The following is a 14,082-nucleotide window of genomic DNA, read 5'->3' as shown; positions in this document are numbered from 1 at the left end:
GCAGTCATTCAATTGCAGAAAAGCCTTTGAGAAAGGGAGTAATCCTGAAACGCGTCAGGCTCTGCTGATGCTGGGAGCATGGGTGCCTTCCCTTAACTGGAGTATGCTTACAGTGAGTGCATCCTGCTTGTGGGCAATCGTGGAACTGAATTTAATCGGCCGACCCGGTCGAAGGAAGCACCGCCGCAGAAGTCAGCGGTCCCACTGCCGGTGCGAAGCATCAGCGGAACTGGACTGATTAGCATGAAATTTGAACGGGGAAGGACTCTGCCTGTGCCCCTGTGATGTTTTAATATTAGGTTGAATGGACTGCCTGCAGCCCACTTGGGATTTATTTTTCGAACTATCAGCCCCAGAATGCATCTGTGAAGTTTAACTCACCTGAGTGTGATTGTGACACGGAAATAAAGGAGGGACATACGCTGATAGTTGTGATGCTGGCAGTCATTCAATTGCAGAAAAGCCTTTGAGAAAGGGAGTAATCCTGAAACGCGTCAGGCTCTGCTGATGCTGGGAGCATGGGTGCCTTCCCTTAACTGGAGTATGCTTACAGTGAGTGCATCCTGCTTGTGGGCAATCGTGGAACTGAATTTAATCGGCCGACCCGGTCGAAGGAAGCACCGCCGCAGAAGTCAGCGGTCCCACTGCCGGTGCGAAGCATCAGCGGAACTGGACTGATTAGCATGAAATTTGAACGGGGAAGGACTCTGCCTGTGCCCCTGTGATGTTTTAATATTAGGTTGAATGGACTGCCTGCAGCCCACTTGGGATTTATTTTTCGAACTATCAGCCCCAGAATGCATCTGTGAAGTTTAACTCACCTGAGTGTGATTGTGACACGGAAATAAAGGAGGGACATACGCTGATAGTTGTGATGCTGGCAGTCATTCAATTGCAGAAAAGCCTTTGAGAAAGGGAGTAATCCTGAAACGCGTCAGGCTCTGCTGATGCTGGGAGCATGGGTGCCTTCCCTTAACTGGAGTATGCTTACAGTGAGTGCATCCTGCTTGTGGGCAATCGTGGAACTGAATTTAATCGGCCGACCCGGTCGAAGGAAGCACCGCCGCAGAAGTCAGCGGTCCCACTGCCGGTGCGAAGCATCAGCGGAACTGGACTGATTAGCATGAAATTTGAACGGGGAAGGACTCTGCCTGTGCCCCTGTGATGTTTTAATATTAGGTTGAATGGACTGCCTGCAGCCCACTTGGGATTTATTTTTCGAACTATCAGCCCCAGAATGCATCTGTGAAGTTTAACTCACCTGAGTGTGATTGTGACACGGAAATAAAGGAGGGACATACGCTGATAGTTGTGATGCTGGCAGTCATTCAATTGCAGAAAAGCCTTTGAGAAAGGGAGTAATCCTGAAACGCGTCAGGCTCTGCTGATGCTGGGAGCATGGGTGCCTTCCCTTAACTGGAGTATGCTTACAGTGAGTGCATCCTGCTTGTGGGCAATCGTGGAACTGAATTTAATCGGCCGACCCGGTCGAAGGAAGCACCGCCGCAGAAGTCAGCGGTCCCACTGCCGGTGCGAAGCATCAGCGGAACTGGACTGATTAGCATGAAATTTGAACGGGGAAGGACTCTGCCTGTGCCCCTGTGATGTTTTAATATTAGGTTGAATGGACTGCCTGCAGCCCACTTGGGATTTATTTTTCGAACTATCAGCCCCAGAATGCATCTGTGAAGTTTAACTCACCTGAGTGTGATTGTGACACGGAAATAAAGGAGGGACATACGCTGATAGTTGTGATGCTGGCAGTCATTCAATTGCAGAAAAGCCTTTGAGAAAGGGAGTAATCCTGAAACGCGTCAGGCTCTGCTGATGCTGGGAGCATGGGTGCCTTCCCTTAACTGGAGTATGCTTACAGTGAGTGCATCCTGCTTGTGGGCAATCGTGGAACTGAATTTAATCGGCCGACCCGGTCGAAGGAAGCACCGCCGCAGAAGTCAGCGGTCCCACTGCCGGTGCGAAGCATCAGCGGAACTGGACTGATTAGCATGAAATTTGAACGGGGAAGGACTCTGCCTGTGCCCCTGTGATGTTTTAATATTAGGTTGAATGGACTGCCTGCAGCCCACTTGGGATTTATTTTTCGAACTATCAGCCCCAGAATGCATCTGTGAAGTTTAACTCACCTGAGTGTGATTGTGACACGGAAATAAAGGAGGGACATACGCTGATAGTTGTGATGCTGGCAGTCATTCAATTGCAGAAAAGCCTTTGAGAAAGGGAGTAATCCTGAAACGCGTCAGGCTCTGCTGATGCTGGGAGCATGGGTGCCTTCCCTTAACTGGAGTATGCTTACAGTGAGTGCATCCTGCTTGTGGGCAATCGTGGAACTGAATTTAATCGGCCGACCCGGTCGAAGGAAGCACCGCCGCAGAAGTCAGCGGTCCCACTGCCGGTGCGAAGCATCAGCGGAACTGGACTGATTAGCATGAAATTTGAACGGGGAAGGACTCTGCCTGTGCCCCTGTGATGTTTTAATATTAGGTTGAATGGACTGCCTGCAGCCCACTTGGGATTTATTTTTCGAACTATCAGCCCCAGAATGCATCTGTGAAGTTTAACTCACCTGAGTGTGATTGTGACACGGAAATAAAGGAGGGACATACGCTGATAGTTGTGATGCTGGCAGTCATTCAATTGCAGAAAAGCCTTTGAGAAAGGGAGTAATCCTGAAACGCGTCAGGCTCTGCTGATGCTGGGAGCATGGGTGCCTTCCCTTAACTGGAGTATGCTTACAGTGAGTGCATCCTGCTTGTGGGCAATCGTGGAACTGAATTTAATCGGCCGACCCGGTCGAAGGAAGCACCGCCGCAGAAGTCAGCGGTCCCACTGCCGGTGCGAAGCATCAGCGGAACTGGACTGATTAGCATGAAATTTGAACGGGGAAGGACTCTGCCTGTGCCCCTGTGATGTTTTAATATTAGGTTGAATGGACTGCCTGCAGCCCACTTGGGATTTATTTTTCGAACTATCAGCCCCAGAATGCATCTGTGAAGTTTAACTCACCTGAGTGTGATTGTGACACGGAAATAAAGGAGGGACATACGCTGATAGTTGTGATGCTGGCAGTCATTCAATTGCAGAAAAGCCTTTGAGAAAGGGAGTAATCCTGAAACGCGTCAGGCTCTGCTGATGCTGGGAGCATGGGTGCCTTCCCTTAACTGGAGTATGCTTACAGTGAGTGCATCCTGCTTGTGGGCAATCGTGGAACTGAATTTAATCGGCCGACCCGGTCGAAGGAAGCACCGCCGCAGAAGTCAGCGGTCCCACTGCCGGTGCGAAGCATCAGCGGAACTGGACTGATTAGCATGAAATTTGAACGGGGAAGGACTCTGCCTGTGCCCCTGTGATGTTTTAATATTAGGTTGAATGGACTGCCTGCAGCCCACTTGGGATTTATTTTTCGAACTATCAGCCCCAGAATGCATCTGTGAAGTTTAACTCACCTGAGTGTGATTGTGACACGGAAATAAAGGAGGGACATACGCTGATAGTTGTGATGCTGGCAGTCATTCAATTGCAGAAAAGCCTTTGAGAAAGGGAGTAATCCTGAAACGCGTCAGGCTCTGCTGATGCTGGGAGCATGGGTGCCTTCCCTTAACTGGAGTATGCTTACAGTGAGTGCATCCTGCTTGTGGGCAATCGTGGAACTGAATTTAATCGGCCGACCCGGTCGAAGGAAGCACCGCCGCAGAAGTCAGCGGTCCCACTGCCGGTGCGAAGCATCAGCGGAACTGGACTGATTAGCATGAAATTTGAACGGGGAAGGACTCTGCCTGTGCCCCTGTGATGTTTTAATATTAGGTTGAATGGACTGCCTGCAGCCCACTTGGGATTTATTTTTCGAACTATCAGCCCCAGAATGCATCTGTGAAGTTTAACTCACCTGAGTGTGATTGTGACACGGAAATAAAGGAGGGACATACGCTGATAGTTGTGATGCTGGCAGTCATTCAATTGCAGAAAAGCCTTTGAGAAAGGGAGTAATCCTGAAACGCGTCAGGCTCTGCTGATGCTGGGAGCATGGGTGCCTTCCCTTAACTGGAGTATGCTTACAGTGAGTGCATCCTGCTTGTGGGCAATCGTGGAACTGAATTTAATCGGCCGACCCGGTCGAAGGAAGCACCGCCGCAGAAGTCAGCGGTCCCACTGCCGGTGCGAAGCATCAGCGGAACTGGACTGATTAGCATGAAATTTGAACGGGGAAGGACTCTGCCTGTGCCCCTGTGATGTTTTAATATTAGGTTGAATGGACTGCCTGCAGCCCACTTGGGATTTATTTTTCGAACTATCAGCCCCAGAATGCATCTGTGAAGTTTAACTCACCTGAGTGTGATTGTGACACGGAAATAAAGGAGGGACATACGCTGATAGTTGTGATGCTGGCAGTCATTCAATTGCAGAAAAGCCTTTGAGAAAGGGAGTAATCCTGAAACGCGTCAGGCTCTGCTGATGCTGGGAGCATGGGTGCCTTCCCTTAACTGGAGTATGCTTACAGTGAGTGCATCCTGCTTGTGGGCAATCGTGGAACTGAATTTAATCGGCCGACCCGGTCGAAGGAAGCACCGCCGCAGAAGTCAGCGGTCCCACTGCCGGTGCGAAGCATCAGCGGAACTGGACTGATTAGCATGAAATTTGAACGGGGAAGGACTCTGCCTGTGCCCCTGTGATGTTTTAATATTAGGTTGAATGGACTGCCTGCAGCCCACTTGGGATTTATTTTTCGAACTATCAGCCCCAGAATGCATCTGTGAAGTTTAACTCACCTGAGTGTGATTGTGACACGGAAATAAAGGAGGGACATACGCTGATAGTTGTGATGCTGGCAGTCATTCAATTGCAGAAAAGCCTTTGAGAAAGGGAGTAATCCTGAAACGCGTCAGGCTCTGCTGATGCTGGGAGCATGGGTGCCTTCCCTTAACTGGAGTATGCTTACAGTGAGTGCATCCTGCTTGTGGGCAATCGTGGAACTGAATTTAATCGGCCGACCCGGTCGAAGGAAGCACCGCCGCAGAAGTCAGCGGTCCCACTGCCGGTGCGAAGCATCAGCGGAACTGGACTGATTAGCATGAAATTTGAACGGGGAAGGACTCTGCCTGTGCCCCTGTGATGTTTTAATATTAGGTTGAATGGACTGCCTGCAGCCCACTTGGGATTTATTTTTCGAACTATCAGCCCCAGAATGCATCTGTGAAGTTTAACTCACCTGAGTGTGATTGTGACACGGAAATAAAGGAGGGACATACGCTGATAGTTGTGATGCTGGCAGTCATTCAATTGCAGAAAAGCCTTTGAGAAAGGGAGTAATCCTGAAACGCGTCAGGCTCTGCTGATGCTGGGAGCATGGGTGCCTTCCCTTAACTGGAGTATGCTTACAGTGAGTGCATCCTGCTTGTGGGCAATCGTGGAACTGAATTTAATCGGCCGACCCGGTCGAAGGAAGCACCGCCGCAGAAGTCAGCGGTCCCACTGCCGGTGCGAAGCATCAGCGGAACTGGACTGATTAGCATGAAATTTGAACGGGGAAGGACTCTGCCTGTGCCCCTGTGATGTTTTAATATTAGGTTGAATGGACTGCCTGCAGCCCACTTGGGATTTATTTTTCGAACTATCAGCCCCAGAATGCATCTGTGAAGTTTAACTCACCTGAGTGTGATTGTGACACGGAAATAAAGGAGGGACATACGCTGATAGTTGTGATGCTGGCAGTCATTCAATTGCAGAAAAGCCTTTGAGAAAGGGAGTAATCCTGAAACGCGTCAGGCTCTGCTGATGCTGGGAGCATGGGTGCCTTCCCTTAACTGGAGTATGCTTACAGTGAGTGCATCCTGCTTGTGGGCAATCGTGGAACTGAATTTAATCGGCCGACCCGGTCGAAGGAAGCACCGCCGCAGAAGTCAGCGGTCCCACTGCCGGTGCGAAGCATCAGCGGAACTGGACTGATTAGCATGAAATTTGAACGGGGAAGGACTCTGCCTGTGCCCCTGTGATGTTTTAATATTAGGTTGAATGGACTGCCTGCAGCCCACTTGGGATTTATTTTTCGAACTATCAGCCCCAGAATGCATCTGTGAAGTTTAACTCACCTGAGTGTGATTGTGACACGGAAATAAAGGAGGGACATACGCTGATAGTTGTGATGCTGGCAGTCATTCAATTGCAGAAAAGCCTTTGAGAAAGGGAGTAATCCTGAAACGCGTCAGGCTCTGCTGATGCTGGGAGCATGGGTGCCTTCCCTTAACTGGAGTATGCTTACAGTGAGTGCATCCTGCTTGTGGGCAATCGTGGAACTGAATTTAATCGGCCGACCCGGTCGAAGGAAGCACCGCCGCAGAAGTCAGCGGTCCCACTGCCGGTGCGAAGCATCAGCGGAACTGGACTGATTAGCATGAAATTTGAACGGGGAAGGACTCTGCCTGTGCCCCTGTGATGTTTTAATATTAGGTTGAATGGACTGCCTGCAGCCCACTTGGGATTTATTTTTCGAACTATCAGCCCCAGAATGCATCTGTGAAGTTTAACTCACCTGAGTGTGATTGTGACACGGAAATAAAGGAGGGACATACGCTGATAGTTGTGATGCTGGCAGTCATTCAATTGCAGAAAAGCCTTTGAGAAAGGGAGTAATCCTCAAACGCGTCAGGCTCTGCTGATGCTGGGAGCATGGGTGCCTTCCCTTAACTGGAGTATGCTTACAGTGAGTGCATCCTGCTTGTGGGCAATCGTGGAACTGAATTTAATCGGCCGACCCGGTCGAAGGAAGCACCGCCGCAGAAGTCAGCGGTCCCACTGCCGGTGCGAAGCATCAGCGGAACTGGACTGATTAGCATGAAATTTGAACGGGGAAGGACTCTGCCTGTGCCCCTGTGATGTTTTAATATTAGGTTGAATGGACTGCCTGCAGCCCACTTGGGATTTATTTTTCGAACTATCAGCCCCAGAATGCATCTGTGAAGTTTAACTCACCTGAGTGTGATTGTGACACGGAAATAAAGGAGGGACATACGCTGATAGTTGTGATGCTGGCAGTCATTCAATTGCAGAAAAGCCTTTGAGAAAGGGAGTAATCCTGAAACGCGTCAGGCTCTGCTGATGCTGGGAGCATGGGTGCCTTCCCTTAACTGGAGTATGCTTACAGTGAGTGCATCCTGCTTGTGGGCAATCGTGGAACTGAATTTAATCGGCCGACCCGGTCGAAGGAAGCACCGCCGCAGAAGTCAGCGGTCCCACTGCCGGTGCGAAGCATCAGCGGAACTGGACTGATTAGCATGAAATTTGAACGGGGAAGGACTCTGCCTGTGCCCCTGTGATGTTTTAATATTAGGTTGAATGGACTGCCTGCAGCCCACTTGGGATTTATTTTTCGAACTATCAGCCCCAGAATGCATCTGTGAAGTTTAACTCACCTGAGTGTGATTGTGACACGGAAATAAAGGAGGGACATACGCTGATAGTTGTGATGCTGGCAGTCATTCAATTGCAGAAAAGCCTTTGAGAAAGGGAGTAATCCTGAAACGCGTCAGGCTCTGCTGATGCTGGGAGCATGGGTGCCTTCCCTTAACTGGAGTATGCTTACAGTGAGTGCATCCTGCTTGTGGGCAATCGTGGAACTGAATTTAATCGGCCGACCCGGTCGAAGGAAGCACCGCCGCAGAAGTCAGCGGTCCCACTGCCGGTGCGAAGCATCAGCGGAACTGGACTGATTAGCATGAAATTTGAACGGGGAAGGACTCTGCCTGTGCCCCTGTGATGTTTTAATATTAGGTTGAATGGACTGCCTGCAGCCCACTTGGGATTTATTTTTCGAACTATCAGCCCCAGAATGCATCTGTGAAGTTTAACTCACCTGAGTGTGATTGTGACACGGAAATAAAGGAGGGACATACGCTGATAGTTGTGATGCTGGCAGTCATTCAATTGCAGAAAAGCCTTTGAGAAAGGGAGTAATCCTGAAACGCGTCAGGCTCTGCTGATGCTGGGAGCATGGGTGCCTTCCCTTAACTGGAGTATGCTTACAGTGAGTGCATCCTGCTTGTGGGCAATCGTGGAACTGAATTTAATCGGCCGACCCGGTCGAAGGAAGCACCGCCGCAGAAGTCAGCGGTCCCACTGCCGGTGCGAAGCATCAGCGGAACTGGACTGATTAGCATGAAATTTGAACGGGGAAGGACTCTGCCTGTGCCCCTGTGATGTTTTAATATTAGGTTGAATGGACTGCCTGCAGCCCACTTGGGATTTATTTTTCGAACTATCAGCCCCAGAATGCATCTGTGAAGTTTAACTCACCTGAGTGTGATTGTGACACGGAAATAAAGGAGGGACATACGCTGATAGTTGTGATGCTGGCAGTCATTCAATTGCAGAAAAGCCTTTGAGAAAGGGAGTAATCCTGAAACGCGTCAGGCTCTGCTGATGCTGGGAGCATGGGTGCCTTCCCTTAACTGGAGTATGCTTACAGTGAGTGCATCCTGCTTGTGGGCAATCGTGGAACTGAATTTAATCGGCCGACCCGGTCGAAGGAAGCACCGCCGCAGAAGTCAGCGGTCCCACTGCCGGTGCGAAGCATCAGCGGAACTGGACTGATTAGCATGAAATTTGAACGGGGAAGGACTCTGCCTGTGCCCCTGTGATGTTTTAATATTAGGTTGAATGGACTGCCTGCAGCCCACTTGGGATTTATTTTTCGAACTATCAGCCCCAGAATGCATCTGTGAAGTTTAACTCACCTGAGTGTGATTGTGACACGGAAATAAAGGAGGGACATACGCTGATAGTTGTGATGCTGGCAGTCATTCAATTGCAGAAAAGCCTTTGAGAAAGGGAGTAATCCTGAAACGCGTCAGGCTCTGCTGATGCTGGGAGCATGGGTGCCTTCCCTTAACTGGAGTATGCTTACAGTGAGTGCATCCTGCTTGTGGGCAATCGTGGAACTGAATTTAATCGGCCGACCCGGTCGAAGGAAGCACCGCCGCAGAAGTCAGCGGTCCCACTGCCGGTGCGAAGCATCAGCGGAACTGGACTGATTAGCATGAAATTTGAACGGGGAAGGACTCTGCCTGTGCCCCTGTGATGTTTTAATATTAGGTTGAATGGACTGCCTGCAGCCCACTTGGGATTTATTTTTCGAACTATCAGCCCCAGAATGCATCTGTGAAGTTTAACTCACCTGAGTGTGATTGTGACACGGAAATAAAGGAGGGACATACGCTGATAGTTGTGATGCTGGCAGTCATTCAATTGCAGAAAAGCCTTTGAGAAAGGGAGTAATCCTGAAACGCGTCAGGCTCTGCTGATGCTGGGAGCATGGGTGCCTTCCCTTAACTGGAGTATGCTTACAGTGAGTGCATCCTGCTTGTGGGCAATCGTGGAACTGAATTTAATCGGCCGACCCGGTCGAAGGAAGCACCGCCGCAGAAGTCAGCGGTCCCACTGCCGGTGCGAAGCATCAGCGGAACTGGACTGATTAGCATGAAATTTGAACGGGGAAGGACTCTGCCTGTGCCCCTGTGATGTTTTAATATTAGGTTGAATGGACTGCCTGCAGCCCACTTGGGATTTATTTTTCGAACTATCAGCCCCAGAATGCATCTGTGAAGTTTAACTCACCTGAGTGTGATTGTGACACGGAAATAAAGGAGGGACATACGCTGATAGTTGTGATGCTGGCAGTCATTCAATTGCAGAAAAGCCTTTGAGAAAGGGAGTAATCCTGAAACGCGTCAGGCTCTGCTGATGCTGGGAGCATGGGTGCCTTCCCTTAACTGGAGTATGCTTACAGTGAGTGCATCCTGCTTGTGGGCAATCGTGGAACTGAATTTAATCGGCCGACCCGGTCGAAGGAAGCACCGCCGCAGAAGTCAGCGGTCCCACTGCCGGTGCGAAGCATCAGCGGAACTGGACTGATTAGCATGAAATTTGAACGGGGAAGGACTCTGCCTGTGCCCCTGTGATGTTTTAATATTAGGTTGAATGGACTGCCTGCAGCCCACTTGGGATTTATTTTTCGAACTATCAGCCCCAGAATGCATCTGTGAAGTTTAACTCACCTGAGTGTGATTGTGACACGGAAATAAAGGAGGGACATACGCTGATAGTTGTGATGCTGGCAGTCATTCAATTGCAGAAAAGCCTTTGAGAAAGGGAGTAATCCTGAAACGCGTCAGGCTCTGCTGATGCTGGGAGCATGGGTGCCTTCCCTTAACTGGAGTATGCTTACAGTGAGTGCATCCTGCTTGTGGGCAATCGTGGAACTGAATTTAATCGGCCGACCCGGTCGAAGGAAGCACCGCCGCAGAAGTCAGCGGTCCCACTGCCGGTGCGAAGCATCAGCGGAACTGGACTGATTAGCATGAAATTTGAACGGGGAAGGACTCTGCCTGTGCCCCTGTGATGTTTTAATATTAGGTTGAATGGACTGCCTGCAGCCCACTTGGGATTTATTTTTCGAACTATCAGCCCCAGAATGCATCTGTGAAGTTTAACTCACCTGAGTGTGATTGTGACACGGAAATAAAGGAGGGACATACGCTGATAGTTGTGATGCTGGCAGTCATTCAATTGCAGAAAAGCCTTTGAGAAAGGGAGTAATCCTGAAACGCGTCAGGCTCTGCTGATGCTGGGAGCATGGGTGCCTTCCCTTAACTGGAGTATGCTTACAGTGAGTGCATCCTGCTTGTGGGCAATCGTGGAACTGAATTTAATCGGCCGACCCGGTCGAAGGAAGCACCGCCGCAGAAGTCAGCGGTCCCACTGCCGGTGCGAAGCATCACCGGAACTGGACTGATTAGCATGAAATTTGAACGGGGAAGGACTCTGCCTGTGCCCCTGTGATGTTTTAATATTAGGTTGAATGGACTGCCTGCAGCCCACTTGGGATTTATTTTTCGAACTATCAGCCCCAGAATGCATCTGTGAAGTTTAACTCACCTGAGTGTGATTGTGACACGGAAATAAAGGAGGGACATACGCTGATAGTTGTGATGCTGGCAGTCATTCAATTGCAGAAAAGCCTTTGAGAAAGGGAGTAATCCTGAAACGCGTCAGGCTCTGCTGATGCTGGGAGCATGGGTGCCTTCCCTTAACTGGAGTATGCTTACAGTGAGTGCATCCTGCTTGTGGGCAATCGTGGAACTGAATTTAATCGGCCGACCCGGTCGAAGGAAGCACCGCCGCAGAAGTCAGCGGTCCCACTGCCGGTGCGAGCATCAGCGGAACTGGACTGATTAGCATGAAATTTGAACGGGGAAGGACTCTGCCTGTGCCCCTGTGATGTTTTAATATTAGGTTGAATGGACTGCCTGCAGCCCACTTGGGATTTATTTTTCGAACTATCAGCCCCAGAATGCATCTGTGAAGTTTAACTCACCTGAGTGTGATTGTGACACGGAAATAAAGGAGGGACATACGCTGATAGTTGTGATGCTGGCAGTCATTCAATTGCAGAAAAGCCTTTGAGAAAGGGAGTAATCCTGAAACGCGTCAGGCTCTGCTGATGCTGGGAGCATGGGTGCCTTCCCTTAACTGGAGTATGCTTACAGTGAGTGCATCCTGCTTGTGGGCAATCGTGGAACTGAATTTAATCGGCCGACCCGGTCGAAGGAAGCACCGCCGCAGAAGTCAGCGGTCCCACTGCCGGTGCGAAGCATCAGCGGAACTGGACTGATTAGCATGAAATTTGAACGGGGAAGGACTCTGCCTGTGCCCCTGTGATGTTTTAATATTAGGTTGAATGGACTGCCTGCAGCCCACTTGGGATTTATTTTTCGAACTATCAGCCCCAGAATGCATCTGTGAAGTTTAACTCACCTGAGTGTGATTGTGACACGGAAATAAAGGAGGGACATACGCTGATAGTTGTGATGCTGGCAGTCATTCAATTGCAGAAAAGCCTTTGAGAAAGGGAGTAATCCTGAAACGCGTCAGGCTCTGCTGATGCTGGGAGCATGGGTGCCTTCCCTTAACTGGAGTATGCTTACAGTGAGTGCATCCTGCTTGTGGGCAATCGTGGAACTGAATTTAATCGGCCGACCCGGTCGAAGGAAGCACCGCCGCAGAAGTCAGCGGTCCCACTGCCGGTGCGAAGCATCAGCGGAACTGGACTGATTAGCATGAAATTTGAACGGGGAAGGACTCTGCCTGTGCCCCTGTGATGTTTTAATATTAGGTTGAATGGACTGCCTGCAGCCCACTTGGGATTTATTTTTCGAACTATCAGCCCCAGAATGCATCTGTGAAGTTTAACTCACCTGAGTGTGATTGTGACACGGAAATAAAGGAGGGACATACGCTGATAGTTGTGATGCTGGCAGTCATTCAATTGCAGAAAAGCCTTTGAGAAAGGGAGTAATCCTGAAACGCGTCAGGCTCTGCTGATGCTGGGAGCATGGGTGCCTTCCCTTAACTGGAGTATGCTTACAGTGAGTGCATCCTGCTTGTGGGCAATCGTGGAACTGAATATATATATATATATATATATATATATATATATATATATATATATATATATATATATATATATTTATATATATGAAACAACACAATCCTGCTCCACCACTTGACGGCAAAACAACAAGTGTGGACCACGACGTATTCCAGCAAGTATCTTTTATTCTTTCAGCAGTGCAAATCCAAATTCAGCAAAAAATGTTCATGAGCAAGTGCTCAGCATGACGCGTTTCGACCTTACGGTCTTGATCACAATGGCGGTCGCCAGTAGGTAGTTATAGTTACAACCTAATTTCCATCGGAAAATCATTTTTTGATTTGCTAATAACTTTGGCGTTGTTTGACGAATCTTTGAGAAATTCTCCAAAAACAAAGTCTATCCAGGACAGCTCCAATCTTGAAAGTTTGGGGGTGATTTGTCAAGGGGGGCTGAGAAAAAAGGGCGTCCCAAAATGCATTTTCCCCATGTTAATTTCCATCTGAAATTTTGCGACAAACTACAGCCCGTACTGCTGAACGGAATTACCCCAAATTTGGCAGAAATGTAGAGCTTGGTTCAGAAAGCTACCTTCTTTTAAATGATGTAAATCTGTTCAGTAGTTTTTGAGAAATTCAAAAAATAAGTCAAAAAATCAATTTCCCATAGGAAACTTTGTGCAAGGCTACAGCTGAAACTACTGAACGGAATTACCCCAAATTTGGCACAAAGGTAGTGCATGGGTCAGAGAGTGACCTTTTTTTAAATGGTGTAAATCCGCTCAGTAGTTGCTGAGAAATTAGAAAAATAAAAGTTTTGATATCTGGGAGGAGCCTAAGTCCTGTGCACGAGCTTCACTGTGATTGGCTGTCAACACTCCAAACCAGGAAGTGTTGGCAGCCATCTTGTGGCTCGGTAGAAGTGAGTCGCTAGCAAACAGAGAAACAAAGGTAGAAAAGAAGAGAAGGGGGCAGGGTAGAAACACCCTGACCCCCTAGGCCTGCTCAGGGAGTCCCAGAAGGACCCCCTGGGTAAAAAAAAAACATTTAAAAAAGAATAAAAACGGCGCACTTTGCGCTGGGGTTGCGGGTTCCCGTGTTTTATTTTAATGAGACCCCGGGGTGGGCTAGGTCCTGGGGGCATTTCTTAAAAAATAATAGTGGGGGCTCGCTGGGACTGCGGGGGCCCGCTGGGGTCCCCGCAGTCTTGGGGCTTCACTCATGTTGGGAAGGGGGTTGCGCGGCCCCCCTCTTGGAGCCCTCAATCTGCTTATAACTTTGACGCCGTTTGATGATTCTTTACAAAATTTTCAAAAACGTTTCTCTTTTTTGATCAGCTCCCAGCTTGAAAGTTTAGGGGTGATTGGTCAAGGGGGGGCTGAGAAAAAAGGGGGGTGTCAAAACGTGTTTTCTCAATGCATTTTCTATAGGAAACTTTAGACAAGGCTACAGGTCAAACTGCTGAACGGAATTACGCCAAATTTGGTAGGGAGAAAGGTCTTGGTCCAGAAAGCATGGTTTTGTAGCAATGGTGCAATTCAGTAGTTTTTGAGATATTAAAGGAAAAAAATATATATCTGGTCGGTGCCTAACTCCCGAGCATGAGCTTGCCTCTGATTGGCTAGTAACACTTTAAAGCAGGAAGTG

Source organism: Triturus cristatus, chromosome 8 (assembly GCF_964204655.1).
Source record: "Triturus cristatus chromosome 8, aTriCri1.1, whole genome shotgun sequence".
Taxonomy (NCBI): Eukaryota; Metazoa; Chordata; class Amphibia; order Caudata; family Salamandridae; genus Triturus; species Triturus cristatus.
Note: the sequence above shows the minus strand (reverse complement) of the source record.